A 25,240-nucleotide genomic window follows, 5' to 3' on the forward strand; every position below is an offset into this window, starting at 1 on the left:
ATTAATGGGATCTTTAAACTGACTACTAATTGGGACACATCTGACCCCCTCTGACATGGCCATTTGGCCCTGCAGCCTAACATCAGAATCAGACCAATTTGACAAATTATTTCAAACTAAGCCATACATATACAAAAAAATGTCTTCCACCCCGCGCTCAACCCACCAGCAGCAATATGGAGAAAGTCCCTGTTAGTGAACTTTCAAAGAATAACATAAACAAAAACAATAACCAATTGCGCTTGGTATAACTTTAAAACACTCAGATTTTAGTATTTCCAGTAGCTGTTCTTCCACGGTGTGGATTCTTATAACTGGTATCACCTGCAAGTATACCCTCACACCAGAGAACACACCCGAACAAAAAGACGGCCAGAATGGCCTAAATTAGATATGATACCAATTTGTTTTTATTAAAAAACATATAGAATTCCATAAATTCATATGAACATTTTTTTTTACAGATAAAAGGTTCCATATATTCATATAAACATTCTTAAAAGAAAAACATCCAGAAAACCTATTGACTGTATCTGGATGTTTTTCTTTTAAGAATGTTTATATGAATATATGGAACCTTTTATCTGTAAAAAAAATGTTCATATGAATTTATGGAATTCTATATGTTTTTTAATAAAAACAAATTGGTATCATATCTAATTTAGGCCATTCTGGCTGTCTTTTTGTTCGGGTGTGTTCTCTGGTGTGAGGGTATACTTGCAGGTGATACCAGTTATAAGAATCCACACCGTGGAAGAACAGCTACTGGAAATACTAAAAGCTGAGTGTTTTAAAGTTATACCAAGCGCAATTGGTTATTGTTTTTGTTTAAGCCATACATATGTCCGGTTATAGAGTTTGTGGTGTTGACATTTAGAATGTCTACATAGTGACTGAGGGGCAGATGTATTAAGTCTGGAGGCAGCATAAGGAAGTGATAGACCAGTGATAAGTGCAAGGTGATAAACGCAACAGCCAATCAGCTCCTGTTGATTTACATATTGGAGCTGATTGGCTGGTGAGTTTATCACCTTGCACTTATCACTGGTTTATCACTTCCTTATGCTGCCTCCAGGTTAATACATCTTCCCCCCTATCCTTTGTGGGCCGAGTGACTGAAACAAACATTGGTTGCGGGAAAGGAGAATGAATGATAGAACAAGATTAATGGGTCTATTCACTTGTAGTCAAAAATTCAGTTTTGTCAGAAAAACTGCAATTTCCGACATGTTTAGGTCTAATCTTGATTTGACATATTCATTTGTAGTGCTGTTTTTCCGACTTGTCAGAATTTTCGACTTGTCGGAAAACACGTGGATCGGCAGATTAGCAGCGGTTTTTGGTCCATTTTCGGCAATGCCAATCCAACTTTAAAAAAAGTCAGATTAACATTGTCGAAAACAGCCCAAACCTGTCGGATTTGGCCTCAAATTGAATACTGAACTGTCGGAGCCTTTCCGTCGGAAAGGATCCGACAGTAATTAAATACCCCTATAATAGGGTTAAAGGGCAACTCCAATACATATAGTGAAATAGATGCATAAAACATGATCTGCAACACACGTCTAGACTCTATACAGGATTCCATTACTTTTGATCAGATTTACTTATAAAGGGGGGATGTAATAGCGGGCGAGCTTACAGGACGTGCGGGATGCCGGCCAAACTTGGACTTTTTTTAAAGGAGAAATCATTTACAAGGCATGGTTTTGCCTTGTAAGTGACTGCCCCTTAAAAAAAAATGTCCGAGTTGGGGCTGCATCCCCGCACCTCCGGCAATCTCGGCCGCTATTACATCTGGCCCCAACTGTCTTTCACTTGCACCTATCAGGGAAACATTAGGGTCATATCCTGACTCACCAAGGTTACGCATTTTTCTGCTTGATATGATTTATTTATTTTTGATCATTATCATTTTCTGTCATAATGAATGCTTCTGAGGAACCGTTCCTATAGTCTGATCCTGATGAAACACTATAACACTGCATGGATAACCTGTTAAAATAATTTTGGATCCCCGTACATAGGATTTCACTAGTACTGTGAGACATGAGTATTTATATGATTGTACATTGAATATACCCCACTCAAATCTAAATCTCTCTGCACGTTACATCTGCCCCACCTCCAGTGCAACATAGTTTTGCCGTATTGCTAATTTTTTTGTAGGAAAAATTACCTAGGCGCTATAGTTCTATTGCAATAAAAGATAATGGATTAATTACACTATATGTGTAAATAATAATTTTTTTTGATTCCCGTGATTCCCGTTTGCTGTTGTAAAATAAACCTCTGTAGATTTATAACACTATAAGAAGGAATAGAACAATTCAACTGAGCTCGGGATGCACGTTCTATCAAAAACCAAACTCTGGATAGTGAACAACCACTGTATCGGATAAAGAAAACTCTAAACTGTTATACACATAATATTGTTTATATTAGAACCAATGAAAACATAAAAAATTATACTGTGCACTATATTAATGATACATATAACATAGAATGTTGATTACATACAATGTTACAATATTAAAAACAACAATGAAAGAAAAAAAAACAGTGGCAATTTGTAATGAGCTTATCTCAAAGAATTATATTATCTGTTTGGGTTCGCAGGATTCACAGGTGTGTATTAAGTCCTGACAAAAGCATAGGGCGATTGAGCACAGGTCGCAAAGAATTTTTTTAATGAATTAAAAAACAAACAAAAGCGGACAATTAATTACCCTTGGTAGCGGGTGCGAGAAAATATATAATATTTTTCTCCTAAATGCTGTCCTCATTGGTGGTGCGCCCAGAGCCAGAAAGTACATTGACTAACAAGGGAGAAAGAGAAGGCTCTTGTGTGGGCGCACTCTATGCAGGAAAGAAAGTTCCTATGATGTATGAGAAATAACAGAGAATATTAAAACATAACTTTTATTAGTAATAATGAAAACACATTTTACCCATCTAAACGATCCAAAAAATAAAGATTAAAGAGGAAAATGTTAAAATGTTCTGGTCTCTTCATATAGAGAATGATTGGAAAGGTTTGTAGACACAGAATTGTAATACCACCTGTTCCCCTGACCAGTACAGATAACTGTATTGATAGGACCAAGGAGTGGTAAGGGTGTTCATATATAAATCTTCAACTATAATCACTTAAATTAAGTAGATATATAGTTGTTTGGCGGTCACCAGACTCTAGCACCTGAATCATTCGATAAACATCATGATTGTAAGTAGAAAAAACACAATGATCTGCATTGAACATCCACTGGCTGGATAAGAGAATATAGGAAAGAAATAGTGGTGATACTGCTGTTGGCGTGTTCTTCTCACACAGAGAGGAAAAAATTCCTGATCTACAACACCAGGTATTCACAGGTAGTCTCCTTTCCTGATACTAACCCAGCCCAACGCTGTTTAGCTTCCAAGATCAGACGAGATCGGGCGATGGCAGCGTGGTATGATAGTAGAGAATAGTATGATCAGTACGCCAATGAGAGTGCACCTATATACGAAAAAAGTATCAGTAGGAAATGATAGAGAAGATAGAAAGAGGAGAAAAAAGAGAAGATGAGTAAGATTAGGTGGATCTGCTTTCCACGTTAGGCACGGTCAACAGCACCCACATATATTGCTCACTGAGGTGATCACTCTCTGAGCCTGATTGCAGCCACAGTATAGTATATATATACACATATATTTTTTGCATTATTCTTTTGCATTTCTACCCTAATTATTGAGACACATCAATTTTGAACTAAATTCTTTGCCTCATCTGTCTCGTGGACTCTCATCCTCGATTCACGGAGCACAGAAGCCACAAAAGTGGGTGCTGTTGACCGTGCCTAACGTGGAAAGCAGATCCACCTAATCTTACTCATCTTCTCTTTTTTCTCCTCTTTCTAGCTTCTCTCTATCATTTCCTACTGATACTTTTTTCGTATATAGGTGCACTCTCATTGGCGTACTGATCATACTATTCTCTACTATAATACCACGCTGCCATCGCCCGATCTCGTCCGATCTTGGAAGCTAAACAGCGTTGGGCTGGGTTAGTATCAGGAAAGGAGACTACCTGTGAATACCTGGTGTTGTAGATCAGCAGTATCACCACTATTTCTTTCCTATATTCTTTTATCCAGCCAGTGGATGTTCAATGCAGATCATTGTGTTTTTTCTACTTACAATCATGATGTTTATCGAATGATTCAGGTGCTAGAGTCTGGTGACCGCCAAACAACTATATATCTACTTAATTTAAGTGATTATAGTTGAAGATTTATATATGAACACCCTTACCACTCCTCGGTCCTATCAATACAGTTATCTGTACTGGTCAGGGGAACAGGTGGTATGACAATTCTGTGTCTACAAACCTTTCCAATCATTCTCTATATGAAGAGACCAGAACATTTTAACATTTTCCTCTTTAATCTTTATTTTTTGGATCGTTTAGATGGGTAAAATGTGTTTTCATTATTACTAATAAAAGTTATGTTTTAATATTCTCTGTTATTTCTCATACATCATAGGAACTTTCTTTCCTGCATAGAGTGCGCCCACACAAGAGCCTTCTCTTTCGCCCGTGTATTAAGTCCTGTAAGGTGTAACCAAATAAGTCTCTTACAAGCTTGTAAATATGGTTATGAAGATTATGGGGGTAATTCCAAGTTGATCGCAGCAGGAATTTTTTTAGCAGTTGGGCAAAACCATGTGCACTGCAGGGGAGGCAGATATAACATGTGCAGAGAGCAGGGCTGTTTCTAGCCAATTTGGCTCCCAGTGCGAGATTTAAAAATGCGCCCCCCATGACATAAAAAAATGTGCCCCCCCCCCCACACACCTAGATGAAAGAAAAAAAAACTTGCGCGCGCGGGCACCCGTCAAGGGGGCGTGGCCTCATCTAAATGGGTGTGGCCTCATTTAAATGGGCATGGCCTTGTCTGAAAAGACTACCTCACAATCCAGTTTTTGACCCTGCTCCAACAGATCACGACCACCACAGGAAAAAAAAATTCTACCATATTAAGCCCCACACAGTAATGCCCCCTGCACCATATTATGCTACACACCACAATGCCCTTGATACATTAAATCCCCACACTACGGCAGGGAAGAGTCCCCATTTCACACATTACGGCAGGTGTCCCCATTTTACACATTGAGAGAGAGAGAGAATACTTACAGAGGCGATTACTGCTCTTCGGCCCGCCTCACCAGTCGCTCCTTGCGCCAGCCTTTCCCTCTTCCTAACTTGGATCCCCCTCTGTACTCCGCTCGGGGGGGAGTTTCGCGGAGTGACGGGTTGCGTCGTGACGTAACGACGCAACCGCGTCATTCCGTGAAACTCCGCCCCCCGAGCGGGTTACTCGGGGAGAAATAGGAGGGGAAAGCAGGGAGCCACAGTTAGTGCCGCGGCGGGCGCCCAGTGCGGTTGCACTGCTCGCCTGCCCCAAGAAACGGCCCTGGCAGAGAGAGTTAGATTTGGGTGTGGTGAGTTCAATCTGCAATCTAAAATGCAGTGTAAAAATAAAGCAGCCAGTATTTACCCTGCACAGAAACAAAATAACCCACCCAAATCTAACTCTCTCTGCAAATGTTATATCTGCCCCCCCTGCAGTGCACATGGTTTTGCCCAACTGCTAAAAAAAATTCCTGCTGCAATCAACTTGGAATTACCCCCTATGTGCACATTGTTTGGCAAGTCTGATGTAAAATCCGGTTTAAATGCAGCTGTATATTGTGCTAAAATTGCAAGCTATATGTGGAGAGCGGCTGAGCAGCACTTAATAGGCAGTGGAAGGAATGCCGGTGATTGGACCAGGTGTGTGTGTGGCGTCCCACAGGGCTGATTATCTGTCCGTGTTCTGAAAGGGAAAGGGACCCAATCTATCCTCACCTCGCTTGCGGCTGTTTATCGCCTGGACTGTAGATGCTCTCAGTCATGGAGTTTGATTAGCCGCATACAGCGCTGCCATTTCATTCAGTGCGTTCGCCGGTGGCCGTCTGGATGGGATTGAACGTTGTATGATCCACGGTGATAAATCAGTTTGTGGTGGAATAGGAGGAGTCTTAACACATTTCGTCACATTCACAAGACTTTCACCTTTGAGAAAGTCACGTGAACTTTCTCGTGGATCATACAACGTTCAATCTCGTCCATACATCCGGACGGCCCCGGCGAGCGCACTGAATGAAACGGCAGCGCTGTATGCGGCTAATCGAACTCCATGACTGACAGCATCTACAGTCCAGGCGATCACTAGATTACACTAGTCTTCTGAATTCCTTCGTGCTCATCATCAAACAAACATGTGAGGACCAGTGGCGGATTTTACATATGGATTGCAGGACTGCAGCTCCCCCAGGTAAAAACTGCCACCTTAGCTCAGAGTCAGTGAAGCTAGATGCAGTCCATGACTGCACTGGCTTAACTGTGTCCTATTGTAAGTCCTACCTGCCAGTCACAGACACTACATGCAGTCCCATTTAGAGGTGATTCCTCTCTCTCTAGACCAGGCTGCGAATAGTAGAGTTGGCCTGCATGCATGCATCTTTCGGGCAACCATAGCTGGCTTCTATGGGCTTGCTGATGCTGTCCAAAAAAGCTGAGGGTTTGCGCATGCACAGTACTGCACCACTACTGCGCATGCACTGGTCCCGGCATCTGTGAACTACATTCTACAGATGCCAGGAACTGGACAGCGGTGGGGACAAGGGAACAGGGACCAGGCAGCAGGCCAACGGCAGCCCACCCTCTCCACCGAGTTAGGAGCCGTCGCTGCTCAGGAACCTTGCAGTACCAGTAAGTCTGTTTATTATTTTATGAAAAAGACCCTAGCTGGAAGATCACAGCTAGATGATTCCTGGTTGTTATGTAACAAGGATTTGGAACCAAACCTTACCAGTGATAGAGAAAATAGCAGAAAATAAATAATCAGACTTTAGTGAAAGATCAAAATATTACAAGGTTAGACATGAAAAGTAAATGATAATAGATTTTAAGCGTAAAATAACGTGCAGGTATGTAAAATTGTAAATACCTGTAGTTTGAGTTATCATAAGCATGCAAACAGCTCTGTGACAGTAACCAACGTTGTTGATGACATTTTGTAGATAAAGTTGCAACCATTTTGTATTTGACCATGTTAAATATTGTCACGAAAAAGCTCAATTTCACTTGGATGTATGGGTTTTTTTCAGCACATGCGCAAGACACACAGCATGCATGTCCTGCTGCTCAAAATGCCTTATATAACAAGGCCAAGCTTTGCGAATAATAAAATAATAAGAGTTACGGTAAACCTTACCATTTGTTAACTCTTTCTTCGAAGTTCATAGCATCCACAGGGAATACACTGGGTGTGATGGTGGATCCGGAGGACTCAGGGCACCAAACAGTTAAGCTTTTCAGACGCTCCCAAGATGCACTGGTCCCTCTCCCCTCACACCCCAACCACAGCTCAGGCACTTCAGTTTAGTTAACAATCCCAAACCAGGAGCTGGAGAGGAGAGAAGGAAGAATGGTACACACAAGAAAGATACTATCACAAACAGGAGACAGGAACTAGTGACCAAGAAGAGTAACCCATCGAAGCTAGGTTTGCATCAGGGTGGGTGCTCTGTGGATGCTATGAGCTTTGAAGAAAAAGAGTTAACAAAGGTAAGTTTTACCATAACGCTTATTTTCTTCTTCAGGGTCCATAGTCATCCAAAGGGAATACGCTTGGATGTCCCAAAGCAGTTGAATTAGAAAGGGGATGCTCCTAAGCTGAGAGGAGAACATTGTGTCCGAATGAGGCATCTTGAGAGGCAAACGTATCAAAAGTATAGAACCTAAGAAACGTGTAGACAGAGGACTACGTTGCTGCCTTGCACAGCTGTTCAGCAGACACGCCACGGTGTGCTGCCCACGAAGGTCCCACATAGTGAGCAGAGAGAGTAGAGACTGTATCTGTTCTGGATAGGTCATTCTACGGGTAAGTCTGTCAGATAGTCATGCAAAGCCATCTGGCCAGAGTCTGTTTTTTAGCTGGCCAGCCCCGCTTATGGAATCCGTAGAGGATGAAAAGTGAATCTGTTCTTTTAATGTCACTAGTACAGCCCACGTAGATTTTGAGAGGCTGGACTACATCCAAGGAAGCCTCCCCTACCGAGAGGTTTGTAGACTGGAAAGCCGGCACCACTATTTCTTCATTCAAATGGAATCTGGAAACCACCTTTGGGAGGTAACCACGTTTTGTCCTCAGGACTGCTCTGTCTTGATGAAAGACCTGGAATGGAGAGCGACAGATACTCTTCTTGCTGAGACTATAGCCAAAAGAAAAAGTCTTTGCCTTTAACCTCTTGAGGTCAACACAATCCGGAAGTTCAAACATTGACTGCTGCAATGCACGTAGAACCAGAGACAAATCCCACTGGGCCACTGGAGGCACAAAGGGAGGTTGAATGCGCTGTACTCCCTGTAAAAAAAAAGGTACGCACAGCTGGCATGAGAGCTATTCTCTTCTAGAACCAAATAGATAGAGCTGAGACCCAGGGACGTGCGGTGAGCTAAATAGCTCGGGAGGCACTGGCTGGCACCGGAGCCAGATTTACATGCAATATATGAGCCAAAGCGTACATCTGGGCATTATACACAGGTGCAGCAGTATAAACTCCTAGAAATTTGGTGAGTTTTGATCAGATATGTGCAGAAAAGTTAGCCAGGTGAGGCACTTTTTACTCCAGAGTTTTGGCTATAAAAATTATTATTATTAATGCAAACAAGATATTTCAAACATACTCTTTGAATTTTTCATACATTTTATACAATCAAAACTCTGGCACAAAAGTTAGTATGACAGGAAAGGCTCTGCCTTACCCCACCACACGTCACTGTGGAGACCTGCAACCTGAGGGAAGCAAGGCGCAGCCCTATATCCAAACCCGCCTGGAGAAAGGCCAGGATTTTAGAGATCCAAAATCTCTGCTGATCATATTGTCGATGAGCACACCATTGGAAGTAAGTATTCCAAATCCGGTAATAAATCCGGATTGCAGCAGGTTTCCATTCCCGAAGCATAGTCCGAACCACCAAACGGGAGAACCCTTTGGATCTTAGGAGGGATGATTCAAGAGCCACGCCATCAAAGACAGGCGAGCCAGGGCTGGGTGTATACAGGGACCCTGAGACAAGAGGTTTGGTCGTAGAGGAAGTGGAACTGGAACGTCAATGGAAAGACTGTGAAGATCTGTCTTCCTGTTTGAACTTGCAAAGCACTTTGGGCAGGAGGGATACTGAAAGAAAGAGGTATGCCAGACTAAAAGGCCTCTTGACTGCCAAAGTGTCCACGAGGGCCCACATTGATCCCCTGTTCTGGTCCAGTACCAAGGCAGCTTGTGGTTGTGTCTGGAGGCCATGAGGTCTACTTCCAGAAGATCCCATCTGTTCACTAACATCTGAAAGACTTCTGGATGCAGGGAGCACTCTCTGGCATGCACATCCTGGTGACTGAGAAAGTCTGCCTCCCAATTTAGGACTCCCGGTATAAAGACAGCGGAGATTCATTGAAGATTGTCTTCTACCCAGGTGAGAATCTGTGTCACCTCTACCATCACCGAGACACTGCGAGTGCCTCCTTGCTGATTGAGATAGGCTACTGCTGTGGCGTTGTCTGACAGGAGAACCCTGAAGAATGTTCTGAGCCAGAGTGAGAGCCCTGTAGACAGCCTTTAGCCCCAGAATGTTGATTAGCAAGTCTCTTTCTACTAGAGTCCAATGGCCTTGAAAGCTGTGACTGCCTGTGACTGCTCCCGATCCAGAGACTGGCATCTGGGGTTAGAGGAACCCAGTCCGGGATCCAGAGCGACCCTTGTCCAGGTGTGAGATCTGCAACCACCACAAGAGGGACACTCAGACTTTTGGAGAGAGGATTACCATTTGTGATTTTTTTTCCATCTGTGTTGACCGTTCTATCTGGCCAATATCAGTTGTTGTAGAGGCCTGGAGTGGAACGGAGCATATTCCGCCACGTCGGAGGTGGATACCATGAACCCCAGGGACTGCATTGCTGAGTGAATAGACACTTTTTAACTATGCAACAGTCTGCACAAACTAGTCCTTCGGCAGAAAGATCTTTGTACCAGAGTGTCTTAAAGAGCTCCCATATGCACCATCTCAGAACAGGGACTAGAGAGGACTTCTTCCAGTTGATCAGTCAACCCTGTTTCTGTAGGAAGATGGCGGCTGAGGTTCTCTGGGGAGTGTGCCAGGATCAATAAGTCATCTAAAAAAGAGAGTATTCTGATTCCCTGATGACGAAGGTGAGCCGCCATGTCCGCCATGAGTTTGGTAAATACTCTCTGAGCTGTAGAAAGACCAAAAGGCAGTGCCAAAGGTATTGCTGATGACAGGGAACTATGGGCACATGTAGGTAGGCATCCAGAATGTTGAGCAAGGCCATAAAGTCCCCAGGCTGCATAGCCAGGACGATAGAGCATAGGGCAGTGTTTCCCAACCTCGGTCCTCAGGGCACACTAACAGTACAGGTTTTAGTGATATCCGGGCTTGAGCACAGGGGACTTAATTAGTACCTCAGTTATTTTGATTTAACCATCTGTGCTGAAGCCTGGATATCACTAAAATCTGCACTGTTGGTGTGCCTTGAGGACCGTGGTTGGGAATGCCTGGCATAGGGTTTCCATTTGAAACTTAGGCACTCTGAGATACTTGTTCAGCAGGTTGATGTTGAGGGTGGGCTGGTAGGACCCACTGGATTTCTGAACTAGGAAGGGTGTTGAATAAAACCCCTTGCCTCGTTGTGATGTTGGTACAGGAACAATCACGCCAACCTGCTGCTAGGAGTGAATAGCCGTCCAGAGAGAGCTTGCGCTTGCAGAGTTCAGCGGGAGGGCTTGTAAGAAAGTATTGTCTGGGGGTTCTTCTCCTGAAGGAGGGTGTGCCCATGAGAAACTACTTCTTGCATCCAAGCGTCTGATGTGATCTGATGCCAATAGTGTGCAAACTGCAGAAGTTGGCCTCTCACACAGAGGTCCGCAAGGAGGGGGCCCCTTCCTTCAGGTTGAGGGTTTATCCTCTGGCTTGGTAGGCGGGCATGTGGTGGTCCAGGGCTGCTTGCCCTTGGGCTTAGAGGTCTTAGTGGAGTGTGATAGGCTAGGAATGGCCTGCACTCTGGCCCTACCTTGGTGGCGAAAGGACCGAAAAAAGGAAGTCCTAGGCTGTGAGGAAGAGGCAGGAAAGCTGTTTTAGAGGCAGCCAGAGTAGTGGCAATCTTGTCTAATTCAGGCCGAAATGGTATATCACCAGTAAACGGGAGTGCTTCCAGAGCTTTCTTAGACTCTGGGTAGGCTTTCCACGAGCGGAGCAAAATAATGTGACGGGTCGCTACTGATGAAGCCGACGCTTTGAAGTTTAGGAGGGCTGTATACAGGGCTGCTTCTCCAATATAAAAAGCTGTATCTCTGATATTTGAGATGACAGTTAACTGTTCATGGGTCACATAAGAGGTGAGACTATTGTCCAGGGTGTCCGCCCAGGTCTCAATAGCTTTAGCTACCCACACTGTTGCTGTAGTAGGGTGTGAAATAGCTCCTGTGAGGGAGTATATAGACTTTAGACATTCATCAACCTTTCTATCTGTTGTCTCCTTTAAGGAGCACACAGTAGAATAGGCAATGTAGAGCTCTTTACCAGACGAGTCACATGGGAATCTACTGCCGGAAGCTTTTCACACTTGGTACAATCCACAGTTGGAATAGGGTAAAAGGAAGTACTGTAAGTCTACTAGGGACATGTAACTGCTTACTAGGAGTTTTCCATGCCTCACTCATGACTTCTGTAAAATGGAGTGGGGGAACTCTGCCATTACTACCTTCTGGCATCAGTGCCTATGCGGCGGAGGGGAGGGTCAGACATGCGGGGCGGACTAGCCCTGTGCTGGGCATCCCCCCGCATTTCAGGGTGGCTGATCATAGCCATTCCTGCAGATGGCTATGAACCCTGAAAAAAATAAAAATAAATGACATTACATCCAAGCTAACAATATACCATAACATTTCAGTAGTAAATGAACTGCATTATTATATGAATTTGAATATAGGTATTATGTGGGAAATTTATAATAGTAATCTACTGTATTTTCTGTACATTTGTTATTTCTGTGCTTATTTTCACATACATTTTAGTAGTAAGTTGGAATGTTACAAAGTGAAAGAAAGACATCCACGGCATGGGCTGGATCAGGCTTACACTACCTAATGGAGACTGTGCAAACAGACTGATCTACCTGTTGACCAACCCCATTTTCTATGAAATGGGCGTGTCTGGGCAGTAACTGGGTGGTGACCATGCATTTGCAAGGGACAGCCCCATTTTGTGGGAGTGTCATGGGTGGGTAATTCAACTTCCATCCATGATCAGAGCATCCAGGCGGAGATATGGGGCCTGATGTGATGACACCTGAGTTCGGCAGCATTGCAGGATGCCGGCCGAACTCGGATGTTTTTTTTTTTAAAGGGGCAATCACTTAGATGGCATGGTTTTGCCTTGTAAGTGATTGTCCGTTTAAGAAAACGTCAGAGTTCCACCAGCATCCCGCACAGCCGCCCCGAACTCAGGCTTCATTACACCCGGCCCATAACGTCTGTTTCTGACATATCTGTTGCCCCTAGCCTGGGGCTGGTGCTTCCATTTTCAGTGGCACGGATTTTCTGGACACCAGCCGACTCTCACATTTGCGCAAGAAGGTAAGCAGAATGCCATGGGTGTACAGACTGAAGTCCGGAGATACGCGCAAATCAAAATCAAGCTCTAAGCCTGGCTACAGATAAGTATTCTGAGAGCACTCACCACCCCTTGCCTGGGACGACTTGCATTTGACAGTAGCCAGAAAGTAAAATCAGATGCAGGGGTTGAAGATACGTTTTATTTTATAACTAGCACTTTTTGCACTTGTTTACTGAAATCTTCGCGTTGCTGCATATAAATGTATCCTCCTGTAACTTCACCCACCCAGATACCAGATTGTTTCTCAATTGAATGTACTTCAAGATGGGGAAAAGAATAATATAACATCCAGCTGATACTAGAGATGAGCGGGTTCGGTTTCTTTGAATCCGAACCCGCACGAACTTCACTTTTTTTTTCACGGGTCCGAGCGACTCGGATCTTCCCGCCTTGCTCGGTTAACCCGAGCGCGCCCGAACGTCATCATGACGCTGTCGGATTCTCGCGAGACTCGGATTCTATATAAGGAGCCGCGCGTCGCCGCCATTTTCACACGTGCATTGAGATTGATAGGGAGAGGACGTGGCTGGCGTCCTCTCCATTAGAATAGATTAGAAGAGAGAGAGAGAGAGAGAGATTGTGCAGACAGAGTTTACCACAGTGACCAGTGCAGTTGTTGTTAAGTTAACTTTTATTTAATATATCCGTTTTCTGCTATATCCGTTCTCTGCCTGAAAAAAACGATACACAGCAGTCACACAGTGTGACTCAGTCTGTGTGCACTCAGCTCAGCCCAGTGTGCTGCACATCAATGTATAAAAGCTTATAATAATTGTGGGGGAGACTGGGGAGCACTGCAGGTTGTTATAGCAGGAGCCAGGAGTACATAATATTATATTAATTTAAAATTAAACAGTGCACACTTTTGCTGCAGGAGTGCCACTGCCAGTGTGACTAGTGGTGACCAGTGCCTGACCACCAGTATAGTAGTATATTGTTGTATACTATCTCTTTATCAACCAGTCTATATTAGCAGCAGACACAGTACAGTGCGGTAGTTCACGGCTGTGGCTACCTCTGTGTCGGCACTCGGCACTCGGCAGGCAGTCCGTCCATCCATAATTGTATAATTATATACCACCTAACCGTGGTATTTTTTTTTCTTTCTTTATACCGTCGTCATAGTCATACTAGTTGTTACGAGTATACTACTATCTCTTTATCAACCAGTGTACAGTGCGGTAGTTCACGGCTGTGGCTACCTCTGTGTCGGCAGTCGGCAGGCAGTCCGTCCATCCATAATTGTATTATTATAATATATACCACCTAACCGTGGTTTTTTTTTCATTCTTTATACCGTCATAGTGTCATACTAGTTGTTACGAGTATACTACTATCTCTTTATCAACCAGTGTACAGTGCGGTAGTTCACGGCTGTGGCTACCTCTGTGTCGGCAGTCGGCAGGCAGTCCGTCCATCCATAATTGTATTATAATATATACCACCTAACCGTGGTTTTTTTTTCATTCTTTATACCGTCATAGTGTCATACTAGTTGTTACGAGTATACTACTATCTCTTTATCAACCAGTGTACAGTGCGGTAGTTCACGGCTGTGGCTACCTCTGTGTCGGCAGTCGGCAGGCAGTCCGTCCATCCATAATTGTATTATAATATATACCACCTAACCGTGGTTTTTTTTTCATTCTTTATACCGTCATAGTCAGTCATACTAGTTGTTACGAGTATACTACTATCTCTTTATCAACCAGTGTACAGTGCGGTAGTTCACGGCTGTGGCTACCTCTGTGTCGGCACTCGGCAGGCAGTCCGTCCATCCATAATTGTATTATAATATATACCACCTAACCGTGGTTTTTTTTTCATTCTTTATACCGTCATAGTGTCATACTAGTTGTTACGAGTATACTACTATCTCTTTATCAACCAGTGTACAGTGCGGTAGTTCACGGCTGTGGCTACCTCTGTGTCGGCAGTCGGCAGGCAGTCCGTCCATCCATAATTGTATTATAATATATACCACCTAACCGTGGTTTTTTTTTCATTCTTTATACCGTCATAGTGTCATACTAGTTGTTACGAGTATACTACTATCTCTTTATCAACCAGTGTACAGTGCGGTAGTTCACGGCTGTGGCTACCTCTGTGTCGGCAGTCGGCAGGCAGTCCGTCCATCCATAATTGTATTATAATATATACCACCTAACCGTGGTTTTTTTTTCATTCTTTATACCGTCATAGTCAGTCATACTAGTTGTTACGAGTATACTACTATCTCTTTATCAACCAGTGTACAGTGCGGTAGTTCACGGCTGTGGCTACCTCTGTGTCGGAACTCGGCAGGCAGTCCGTCCATCCATAATTGTATTACAATATATACCACCTAACCGTGGTTTTTTTTTCATTCTTTATACCGTCATAGTCAGTCATACTAGTTGTTACGAGTATACTACTATCTCTTTATCAACCAGTGTACAGTGCGGTAGTTCACGGCTGTGGCTACCTCTGTGTCGGAACTCGGCAGGCAGTCCGTCCATCCATAACCAGTATAGTATAGGACGTCAGGCCTATAAGGACGTTGCAGTGACTAGTGTATGAAGTGGCTAGTTATTAAGTGGCAGCTAATATCAATAGCAGTGTTATACCTGTGTTAAACCGAAGGAAAACAGAAGGCAAACAAACTTACAAATTAACAAAAGGCCTGCATTACAACCTAAAAACTCTGGAACTTTATGTGGCCTCTCCTCGCCTCAAACATGAGAACACCAAGACCATGCTTACAACCTCTCTGTCTGAGAACATCAAGTCTGTCCCTGGGCCTAACCATCAAGATGAACAGGGAACTGTGGGGGAAGAGCACCAGGACCGGGATCAGCAGGGACATCCCCATTGCGTCTGAGTATGCCCCCCTCATTCTCATACCCAACCGAACTAAGATCTGATCAAAATGTTATCCCAATCCTACTTCTGCCACTAGTTACCTGCTATTGTGTTTTTTTTTTTCTCTCCATTGCTCGCTTCCAACCCACCATGTGTTTTCCTGTAATGTTTACCTCCACTGATTGCACACCTTTCCATTGTGCCCTACATGCAGGGTACATCATACTATTACTTAAGCATCAGTTTTCCCATATATGTACTTGGCCCTTGCATGGCTCACCTCCCACAGTGTAACCTTCAAAGTGCGCCCAACATGGCTGCCCCATATGGTACACTTGTGGATGGGATGAAAAAATACATGGACCTTGTGGTTTTGTTGGAACCCTACTCTAAACTGTAGGACTCTGAAATCACCCCCATTTTGTGTCATCTCTTCTAGGGGTAGACTATTCCACCTGGGTAATCCTACGCTTAGCGCCCAAGATGGCTGCTGCACTTGGTACCTATAAGGGTGGAATACACAACCCTTGGAAGTTATTACCCAAAATGCCTTCACCAATCCTGCGTTATGCTTTCTGTGGACTTAAGATTTTTCTTTTATGTCTGTGTTGCTTGTCTATTGTTGTATTACTCAAATCCTCTGTATCATGTGCATTGTTTTTGATGTCTGTAAAGCGCCTTGAGTCCTGTTGGAGAAAGAGCGCTATATAAATAAAATTATTATTATTATTATTATTATAATTGTATTACAATATATACCACCTAACCGTGGTTTTTTTTTTCATTCTTTATACCGTCATAGTCAGTCATACTAGTTGTTACGAGTATACTACTATCTCTTTATCAACCAGTGTACAGTGCGGTAGTTCACGGCTGTGGCTACCTCTGTGTCGGAACTCGGCAGGCAGTCCGTCCATCCATAATTGTATTATTATAATATATACCACCTAACCGTGGTTTTTTTTTCATTCTTTATACCGTCATAGTGTCATACTAGTTGTTACGAGTATACTACTATCTCTTTATCAACCAGTGTACAGTGCGGTAGTTCACGGCTGTGGCTACCTCTGTGTCGGCACTCGGCAGGCAGTCCGTCCATCCATAATTGTATTACAATATATACCACCTAACCGTGGTTTTTTTATACCACCTAACCGTGGCAGTCCGTCCATAATTGTATACTAGTATCCAATCCATCCATCTCCATTGTTTACCTGAGGTGCCTTTTAGTTCTGCCTATAAAATATGGAGAACAAAAAAGTTGAGGTTCCAAAATTAGGGAAAGATCAAGATCCACTTCCACCTCGTGCTGAAGCTGCTGCCACTAGTCATGGCCGAGACGATGAAATGCCAGCAACGTCGTCTGCCAAGGCCGATGCCCAATGTCATAGTACAGAGCATGTCAAATCCAAAACACCAAATATCAGAAAAAAAAGGACTCCAAAACCTAAAATAAAATTGTCGGAGGAGAAGCGTAAACTTGCCAATATGCCATTTACCACACGGAGTGGCAAGGAACGGCTGAGGCCCTGGCCTATGTTCATGGCTAGTGGTTCAGCTTCACATGAGGATGGAAGCACTCAGCCTCTCGCTAGAAAACTGAAAAGACTCAAGCTGGCAAAAGCACCGCAAAGAACTGTGCGTTCTTTGAAATCCCAAATCCACAAGGAGAGTCCAATTGTGTCGTTTGCGATGCCTGACCTTCCCAACACTGGACGTGAAGAGCATGCGCCTTCCACTATTTGCATGCCCCCTGCAAGTGCTGGAAGGAGCACCCGCAGTCCAGTTCCTGATAGTCAGATTGAAGATGTCAGTGTTGAAGTACACCAGGATGAGGAGGATATGGGTGTTGCTGGCGCTGGGGAGGAAATTGACCAGAAGGATTCTGATGGTGAGGTGGTTTGTTTAAGTCAGGCACCCGGGGAGACACCTGTTGTCCGTGGGAGGAATATGGCCGTTGACATGCCAGGTGAAAATACCAAAAAAATCAGCTCTTCGGTGTGGAGGTATTTCACCAGAAATGCGGACAACAGGTGTCAAGCCGTGTGTTCCCTTTGTCAAGCTGTAATAAGTAGGGGTAAGGACGTTAACCACCTCGGAACATCCTCCCTTATACGTCACCTGCAGCGCATTCATAATAAGTCAGTGACAAGTTCAAAAACTTTGGGTGACAGCGGAAGCAGTCCACTGACCAGTAAATCCCTTCCTCTTGTAACCAAGCTCACGCAAACCACCCCACCAACTCCCTCAGTGTCAATTTCCTCCTTCCCCAGGAATGCCAATAGTCCTGCAGGCCATGTCACTGGCAAGTCTGACGAGTCCTCTCCTGCCTGGGATTCCTCCGATGCATCCTTGCGTGTAACGCCTACTGCTGCTGGCGCTGCTGTTGTTGCCGCTGGGAGTCGATGGTCATCCCAGAGGGGAAGTCGTAAGCCCACTTGTACTACTTCCAGTAAGCAATTGACTGTTCAACAGTCCTTTGCGAGGAAGATGAAATATCACAGCAGTCATCCTACTGCAAAGCGGATAACTGAGTCCTTGACAACTATGTTGGTGTTAGACGTGCGTCCGGTATCCGCCGTTAGTTCACAGGGAACTAGACAATTTATTGAGGCAGTGTGCCCCCGTTACCAAATACCATCTAGGTTCCACTTCTCTAGGCAGGCGATACCGAGAATGTACACGGACGTCAGAAAAAGACTCACCAGTGTCCTAAAAAATGCAGTTGTACCCAATGTCCACTTAACCACGGACATGTGGACAAGTGGAGCAGGGCAGGGTCAGGACTATATGACTGTGACAGCCCACTGGGTAGATGTATGGACTCCCGCCGCAAGAACAGCAGCGGCGGCACCAGTAGCAGCATCTCGCAAACGCCAACTCTTTCCTAGGCAGGCTACGCTTTGTATCACCGCTTTCCAGAATACGCACACAGCTGAAAACCTCTTACGGCAACTGAGGAAGATCATCGCGGAATGGCTTACCCCAATTGGACTCTCCTGTGGATTTGTGGCATCGGACAACGCCAGCAATATTGTGTGTGCATTAAATATGGGCAAATTCCAGCACGTCCCATGTTTTGCACATACCTTGAATTTGGTGGTGCAGAATTTTTTAAAAAACGACAGGGGTGTGCAAGAGATGCTGTCGGTGGCCAGAAGAATTGCGGGACACTTTCGGCGTACAGGCACCACGTACAGAAGACTGGAGCACCACCAAAAACTACTGAACCTGCCCTGCCATCATCTGAAGCAAGAAGTGGTAACGAGGTGGAATTCAACCCTCTATATGCTTCAGAGGTTGGAGGAGCAGCAAAAGGCCATTCAAGCCTATACAATTGAGCACGATATAGGAGATGGAATGCACCTGTCTCAAGTGCAGTGGAGAATGATTTCAACGTTGTGCAAGGTTCTGATGCCCTTTGAACTTGCCACACGTGAAGTCAGTTCAGACACTGCCAGCCTGAGTCAGGTCATTCCCCTCATCAGGCTTTTGCAGAAGAAGCTGGAGGCATTGAAGAAGGAGCTAAAAGGGAGCGATTCCGCTAGGCATGTGGGACTTGTGGATGCAGCCCTTAATTCGCTTAACAAGGATTCACGGGTGGTCAATCTGTTGAAATCAGAGCACTACATTTTGGCCACCGTGCTCGATCCTAGATTTAAAGCCTACCTTGGATCTCTCTTTCCGGCAGACACAGGTCTGCTGGGGTTGAAAGACCTGCTGGTGACAAAATTGTCAAGTCAAGCGGAACGCGACCTGTCAACATCTCCTCCTTCACATTCTCCCGCAACTGGGGGTGCGAGGAAAAGGCTCAGAATTCCGAGCCCACCCGCTGGCGGTGATGCAGGGCAGTCTGGAGCGACTGCTGATGCTGACATCTGGTCCGGACTGAAGGACCTGACAACGATTACGGACATGTCGTCTACTGTCACTGCATATGATTCTCTCAACATTGATAGAATGGTGAAGGATTATATGAGTGACCGCATCCAAGTAGGCACGTCACACAGTCCGTACTTATACTGGCAGGAAAAAGAGGCAATTTGGAGGCCCTTGCACAAACTGGCTTTATTCTACCTAAGTTGCCCTCCCACAAGTGTGTACTCCGAAAGAGTGTTTAGTGCCGCCGCTCACCTTGTCAGCAATCGGCGTACGAGGTTACATCCAGAAAATGTGGAGAAGATGATGTTCATTAAAATGAATTATAATCAATTCCTCCGCGGAGACATTGACCAGCAGCAATTGCCTCCACAAAGTACACAGGGAGCTGAGATGGTGGATTCCAGTGGGGACGAATTGATAATCTGTGAGGAGTGGGATGTACACGGTGATATATCGGAGGGTGAAGATGAGGTGGACATCTTGCCTCTGTAGAGCCAGTTTGTGCAAGGAGAGATTAATTGCTTCTTTTTTGGGGGGGGTCCAAACCAACCCGTCATATCAGTCACAGTCGTGTGGCAGACCCTGTCACTGAAATGATGGGTTGGTTAAAGTGTGCATGTCCTGTTTTGTTTATACAACATAAGGGTGGGTGGGAGGGCCCAAGGATAATTCCATCTTGCACCTCTTTTTTCTTTTCTTTTTCTTTGCATCATGTGCTGATTGGGGAGGGTTTTTTGGAAGGGACATCCTGCGTGACACTGCAGTGCCACTCCTAGATGGGCCCGGTGTTTGTGTCGGCCACTAGGGTCGCTAATCTTACTCACACAGCTACCTCATTGCGCCTCTTTTTTTCTTTGCGTCATGTGCTGTTTGGGGAGGGTTTTTTGGAAGGGACATCCTGCGTGACACTGCAGTGCCACTCCTAGATGTGCCCGGTGTTTGTGTCGGCCACTAGGGTCGCTAATCTTACTCACACAGTCAGCTACCTCATTGCGCCTCTTTTTTTCTTTGCGTCATGTGCTGTTTGGGGAGGGTTTTTTGGAAGGGCCATCCTGCGTGACACTGCAGTGCCACTCCTAGATGGGCCCGGTGTTTGTGTCGGCCACTAGGGTCGCTAATCTTACTCACACAGCTACCTCATTGCGCCTCTTTTTTTCTTTGCGTCATGTGCTGTTTGGGGAGGGTTTTTTGGAAGGGACATCCTGCGTGACACTGCAGTGCCACTCCTAGATGGGCCCGGTGTTTGTGTCGGCCACTAGGGTCGCTTATCTTACTCACACAGCGACCTCGGTGCAAATTTTAGGACTAAAAATAATATTGTGAGGTGTGAGGTATTCAGAATAGACTGAAAATGAGTGTAAATTATGGTTTTTGAGGTTAATAATACTTTGGGATCAAAATGACCCTCAAATTCTATGATTTAAGCTGTTTTTTAGTGTTTTTGGAAAAAAAACACCCGAATCCAAAACACACCCGAATCCGACAAAAATAATTCGGTGAGGTTTTGCCAAAACGCGTTCGAACCCAAAACACGGCCGCGGAACCGAACCCAAAACCAAAACACAAAACCCGAAAAATTTCAGGCGCTCATCTCTAGCTGATACTAGCAACTGTTAAAATAGGTTTATAAATAGCACAGCAGAACTAAGAACCTAACTACACCCTGCAGTTCAGACAAAGGGCAGCAAGCTTGCTCAGCACTTGGGCCCTCATTCCGAGTCGTTCGCTCGGTAATTTTCTTCGCATCGCAGTGAAATTCCGCTTAGTACGCATGCGCAATATTCGCACTGCGACTGCGCCAAGTAATTTTACAATGAAGATAGTATTTTTACTCACGGCTTTTTCTTCGCTCTGGCGAACGTAGTGTGATTGACAGGAAATGGGTGTTACTGGGCGGGAACACGGCGTTTTCGGGGCGTGTGGATAAAAACGCTACCTTTTCCGGAAAAAACGCAGGAGTGGCCGGAGAAACGGGGGAGTGTCTGGGCGAACGCTGGGTGTGTTTATGACGTCAAACCAGGAACGACAAGCACTGAACTGAACGCAGATGCCGAGTAAGTCTGAAGCTACTCTGAAACTGCTAAGTAGTTTGTAATCGCAATATTGCGAATACATCGGTCGCAATTTTAAGAAGCTAAGATACACTCCCAGTAGGCGTAGGCTTAGCGTGAGCAACTCTGCTAAATTCGCCTTGCGAGCGATCAACTCGGAATGAGGGCCTTGGTGCACAAAAACAAGAGTATTGTTGTTCCCATAACTCAGAGACAGCTAGATTCCCCAGATGAGGATCTCAGAAACCTTAGCCATTCCAGGGTCTATGCTCTCCGTCCCTGCACTGCCTGCAGCTTCTCAGCAGGGGAAAAGGACTAAGTTTAGCCCATTTATAAGCCATACCCTTGTCGCCACAGCCCTGCAGGATATTTCAATCTGTTTTGACCACTGTCAGGGGTGAATTGCAAAATAAAAACTTAAGTCGAAATGGCAAAAAAATAAAATAAAAATAAAGAATCACCTAACCAGCGGCCTAGCAGGGCTCTAATGTAAAGGAGCATGCTGTGCTGCCCTCAAGCAAAGTTGCACCCCTAGACATGTGCCTCACGTGCCTAATGGGAAATCCACCACACACCACTGTACTCATGTTTTGTGCGGGATCTAGGTCGACAGGTCGACTTGATTTTTTCAAATTTTTTTTTGAACTTTTTCATACTTAACGCCCCCCCCCCCCACACACACACACACACACACACACCGGCATTCTGCGTCCGGGATACCGGCGTTGGGATCCTGAACGCCGGCATCCTGATACATACCCCTGTGAGCATACCAGGGACCAGGTCAGCATCTCTGTTTTTGCCCCAGGTCTGATCCCTGAGAAATGCTTTTGGTGACTCAGGGCTGTACCTATTTTGGAAAAGGGAGGTGTCTGGTTCCTAAAAATGAGATCTGCAACAATGAAGAGAGCGGACAAGCTGCCATAAGCATCACGGACATGAACTAATGATGTTGCTATGCTGATCGTGAACAGGAGCCAGAGTAGAAACCCAAGAGAGGAAGAGAAGATGAGAGTGCCTACTCCCCTAGTATTTCCTGGAGATGCCCATATTCAGGGAAGTTATCCAGACTCCCAGGAGAGTAGGCAGCCCTCTCGGATCCTGTTCACTCATTAGGGCATGATGACACAATTTGCTATGAATCACTGCCCACCAATGTGATGCAATGCTGTGAACTACGGCTGCAGGGGCAGGGCCACAATGACACCATTTGTAGCATCATGCCACCAATAGTAGAGTACTGAGAGGGCAGAGTGTTGCCGTACTGGAGAAACCTGGGAGGAAGTACAGGAGCAAACTGAATGGGAGCAAGAGGGTCTGCCCTGCCCGTCGAGGAATTGTATTCATTTTATAGTACTATAAAAACAAGCAAATCTCCAGACTACTTCAATGTTGGATACTGGCCGCCTGGGCCATTTGCAATGTCAACACATACTGCTACAGCTTTTACTGCTTTTTTACTAATTGCCATGATCTGGGTAGTATAACATCACACTGGCAGATGTGCTATGTTTAGTTTATATTTACTGGTAAAATCCTGATGAGTCACAGAAGCTTAAAAAAAATTCAGAGCAGATCTGACTTTTGTATACAGTTTGCTAAGATTACCTGCTTGATTTGCTGTCCCACGCAGTGGTGAATTTCCCATTAGGCACATGAGGCATGTGCCTAGGGGTAGCACTTCTTAGGGGTTGCACGTTTCATTGCTGTGAATCCGAAATCACCAATAACTGCAAAATATTTCCACTCTAACGTACTGTACACCATCTTCAGATGAGTTTGAATGGGTTGGGAACGGGTGACCAGCAGTCGGGATCCCAGTGGTCAGCATACTGACGCCAGGATCCTGGCCACCAGAATGCCGGCAGGGGGGCAAGCGCAACGAAGCCCCTTGCAGGCTCACTTTGCTTGCCACACTGCGGGCTTGGTGGCTCGATGCATTTGCCACAGGTTCTATTCCCACTCTATGGGTTTCATGGACACCCGCGAGTGGGAATAGCCCTGGGCCCCCTGCCGGCGTTCTGGCGGCCAGGATCCCAACATCGGTATGCTGACCGCTGGGAACCCAACCGCCCGGATAACAACTACATCCTGTTTGAATGGGTAGAAGATGTGCAGACTGCCCTGTAAACTGTACTACTTAGTAAATATATAAACATAATAATAAAAAAAATGAAATAGCTCATGGCTTGTTTCATTATTGGGTTATATTATACTAAACTACCAATCCCCAAAATGAGTGCTTAGACTCAAACAATGAAAATAATAAAATTGGATGGCAGGGGTAGCCAATACTGTTATGCATAGGGGCCATAGCCAGATTAAGGTGGGGGCAACAGGGGATACTGTAACTTGGGCCCCCCCATGTCAGGGCCCACCCCCGGCCAGAGCACTGACATCACACGCATCAAATAGATTGTGAGCTCCTTGGAGCAGGGCCCTCTTCCATCCTGTTCTCACAACCCTCTTCTACAGCTCTCTCCCCAGCGAATTTCTATACCCGCATCTCCGCTCGCTCTTCCAATGACTGCCTGCCCCTAGTAGTATGCAGAATACTCCATTGCTTCCTTACTTCTCAGCTGTATTGTGTACTGAGAACTGTGGTGCAAATTGTTACATGTGCACTGTGTTTAGTTTTTCAGTTACTGTATTGTTAAGTACGGTGACCCTGTATTGTTCCAATGTCCGATATATGTACGATGCTGCAAAACACTTGTGGCACCTATTACAAAAAAGTAATAATAATAATAATAATAATAATCACTAGCTCTCCCTCTTGTGCAGCAGCAGAACCAGGCCACCAGAATGCAAGCAGGACAGTATGCAGTGCAGGCAAAGATACAGGAGTATCAGGTTTCATGAGATACCAACGTAGCTTACCAAACATAAGATAGATAGTAGGGGGAGGAGAGCAGTAAGTGACTTAGGGATCCCAGCTACCACGAACCCCCCCCCCCCCACCACCACCACCACCACCACCACCACCACCCACACACACACACACACACACGCACACACACACACACCTGGGTACTGTGTAACCTGTTATCTAATGACAGCATTCAGGTCTACTGAGAGACACACAATGGGCCAAATTCAAATCTTATCGCGGGTCCCGGCACCTGCGAGCACACGCCAGCAACTATTCAAATGTTGCTGCCAACGGGCACGAGAAGCTAATTTCAGCTTGCTACCCCCAGGGGAGGCAAGCTGAAATGCGCATAAATAGACCCAAACTGACTTTTTCATGGTCGCATTAATTAGTTAAGTCTGGTTTAGGTGCCTTGCACTCTTAAAACCGACTCTAAAAGGCGTGATCAGCGCGATAAGTGGGGACAATTGAATATCACCCTGTGATCAGCTGTCACTTTAGACGGGAGATCGGGCGCGAATAAACAATTGAATCCCCCCCAGAAAGTCCTCCTGAGTCCTGTCCCAGTGTTTAAGTAGTACAGAGGCTACTGCTATTGCATTTTTGCAAGATAAATTATATATTTTATTGGTCTATGTGTATTTTAAGGTTGTTTAAGTTGTCTTTGTTCCATTACAAGAAAACTTTATAAAATAAATGTCTCTCAATTTGGTGGCGCTATAAACAGTACCCAGGCATTATTAAACTACACAGTGGCGGAACTAGCGAGCGGTGGGCCCATGTGCGACAAAATGCTTTGGGCCCCCCCAA

At 45.1% G+C, this 25,240-nt stretch overlaps 1 protein-coding gene and 2 pseudogenes across 1 annotated transcript in view; 1 reads left to right on the forward strand and 2 right to left on the reverse strand.

Annotated features, from left to right (window-relative positions):
• The window catches only part of BAIAP3 (BAI1 associated protein 3), a 353,459-nt gene that overhangs the window by 234,059 nt on the left and 94,160 nt on the right, over positions 1-25,240 (reverse strand). The window lies entirely within an intron of this gene.
• On the reverse strand, positions 3,351-3,469 carry LOC134947077 (5S ribosomal RNA; annotated as a pseudogene).
• On the forward strand, positions 3,979-4,097 carry LOC134947157 (5S ribosomal RNA; annotated as a pseudogene).

This window comes from Pseudophryne corroboree, chromosome 7, assembly GCF_028390025.1.
Source record: "Pseudophryne corroboree isolate aPseCor3 chromosome 7, aPseCor3.hap2, whole genome shotgun sequence".
NCBI classification, from domain to species: domain Eukaryota; kingdom Metazoa; phylum Chordata; class Amphibia; order Anura; family Myobatrachidae; genus Pseudophryne; species Pseudophryne corroboree.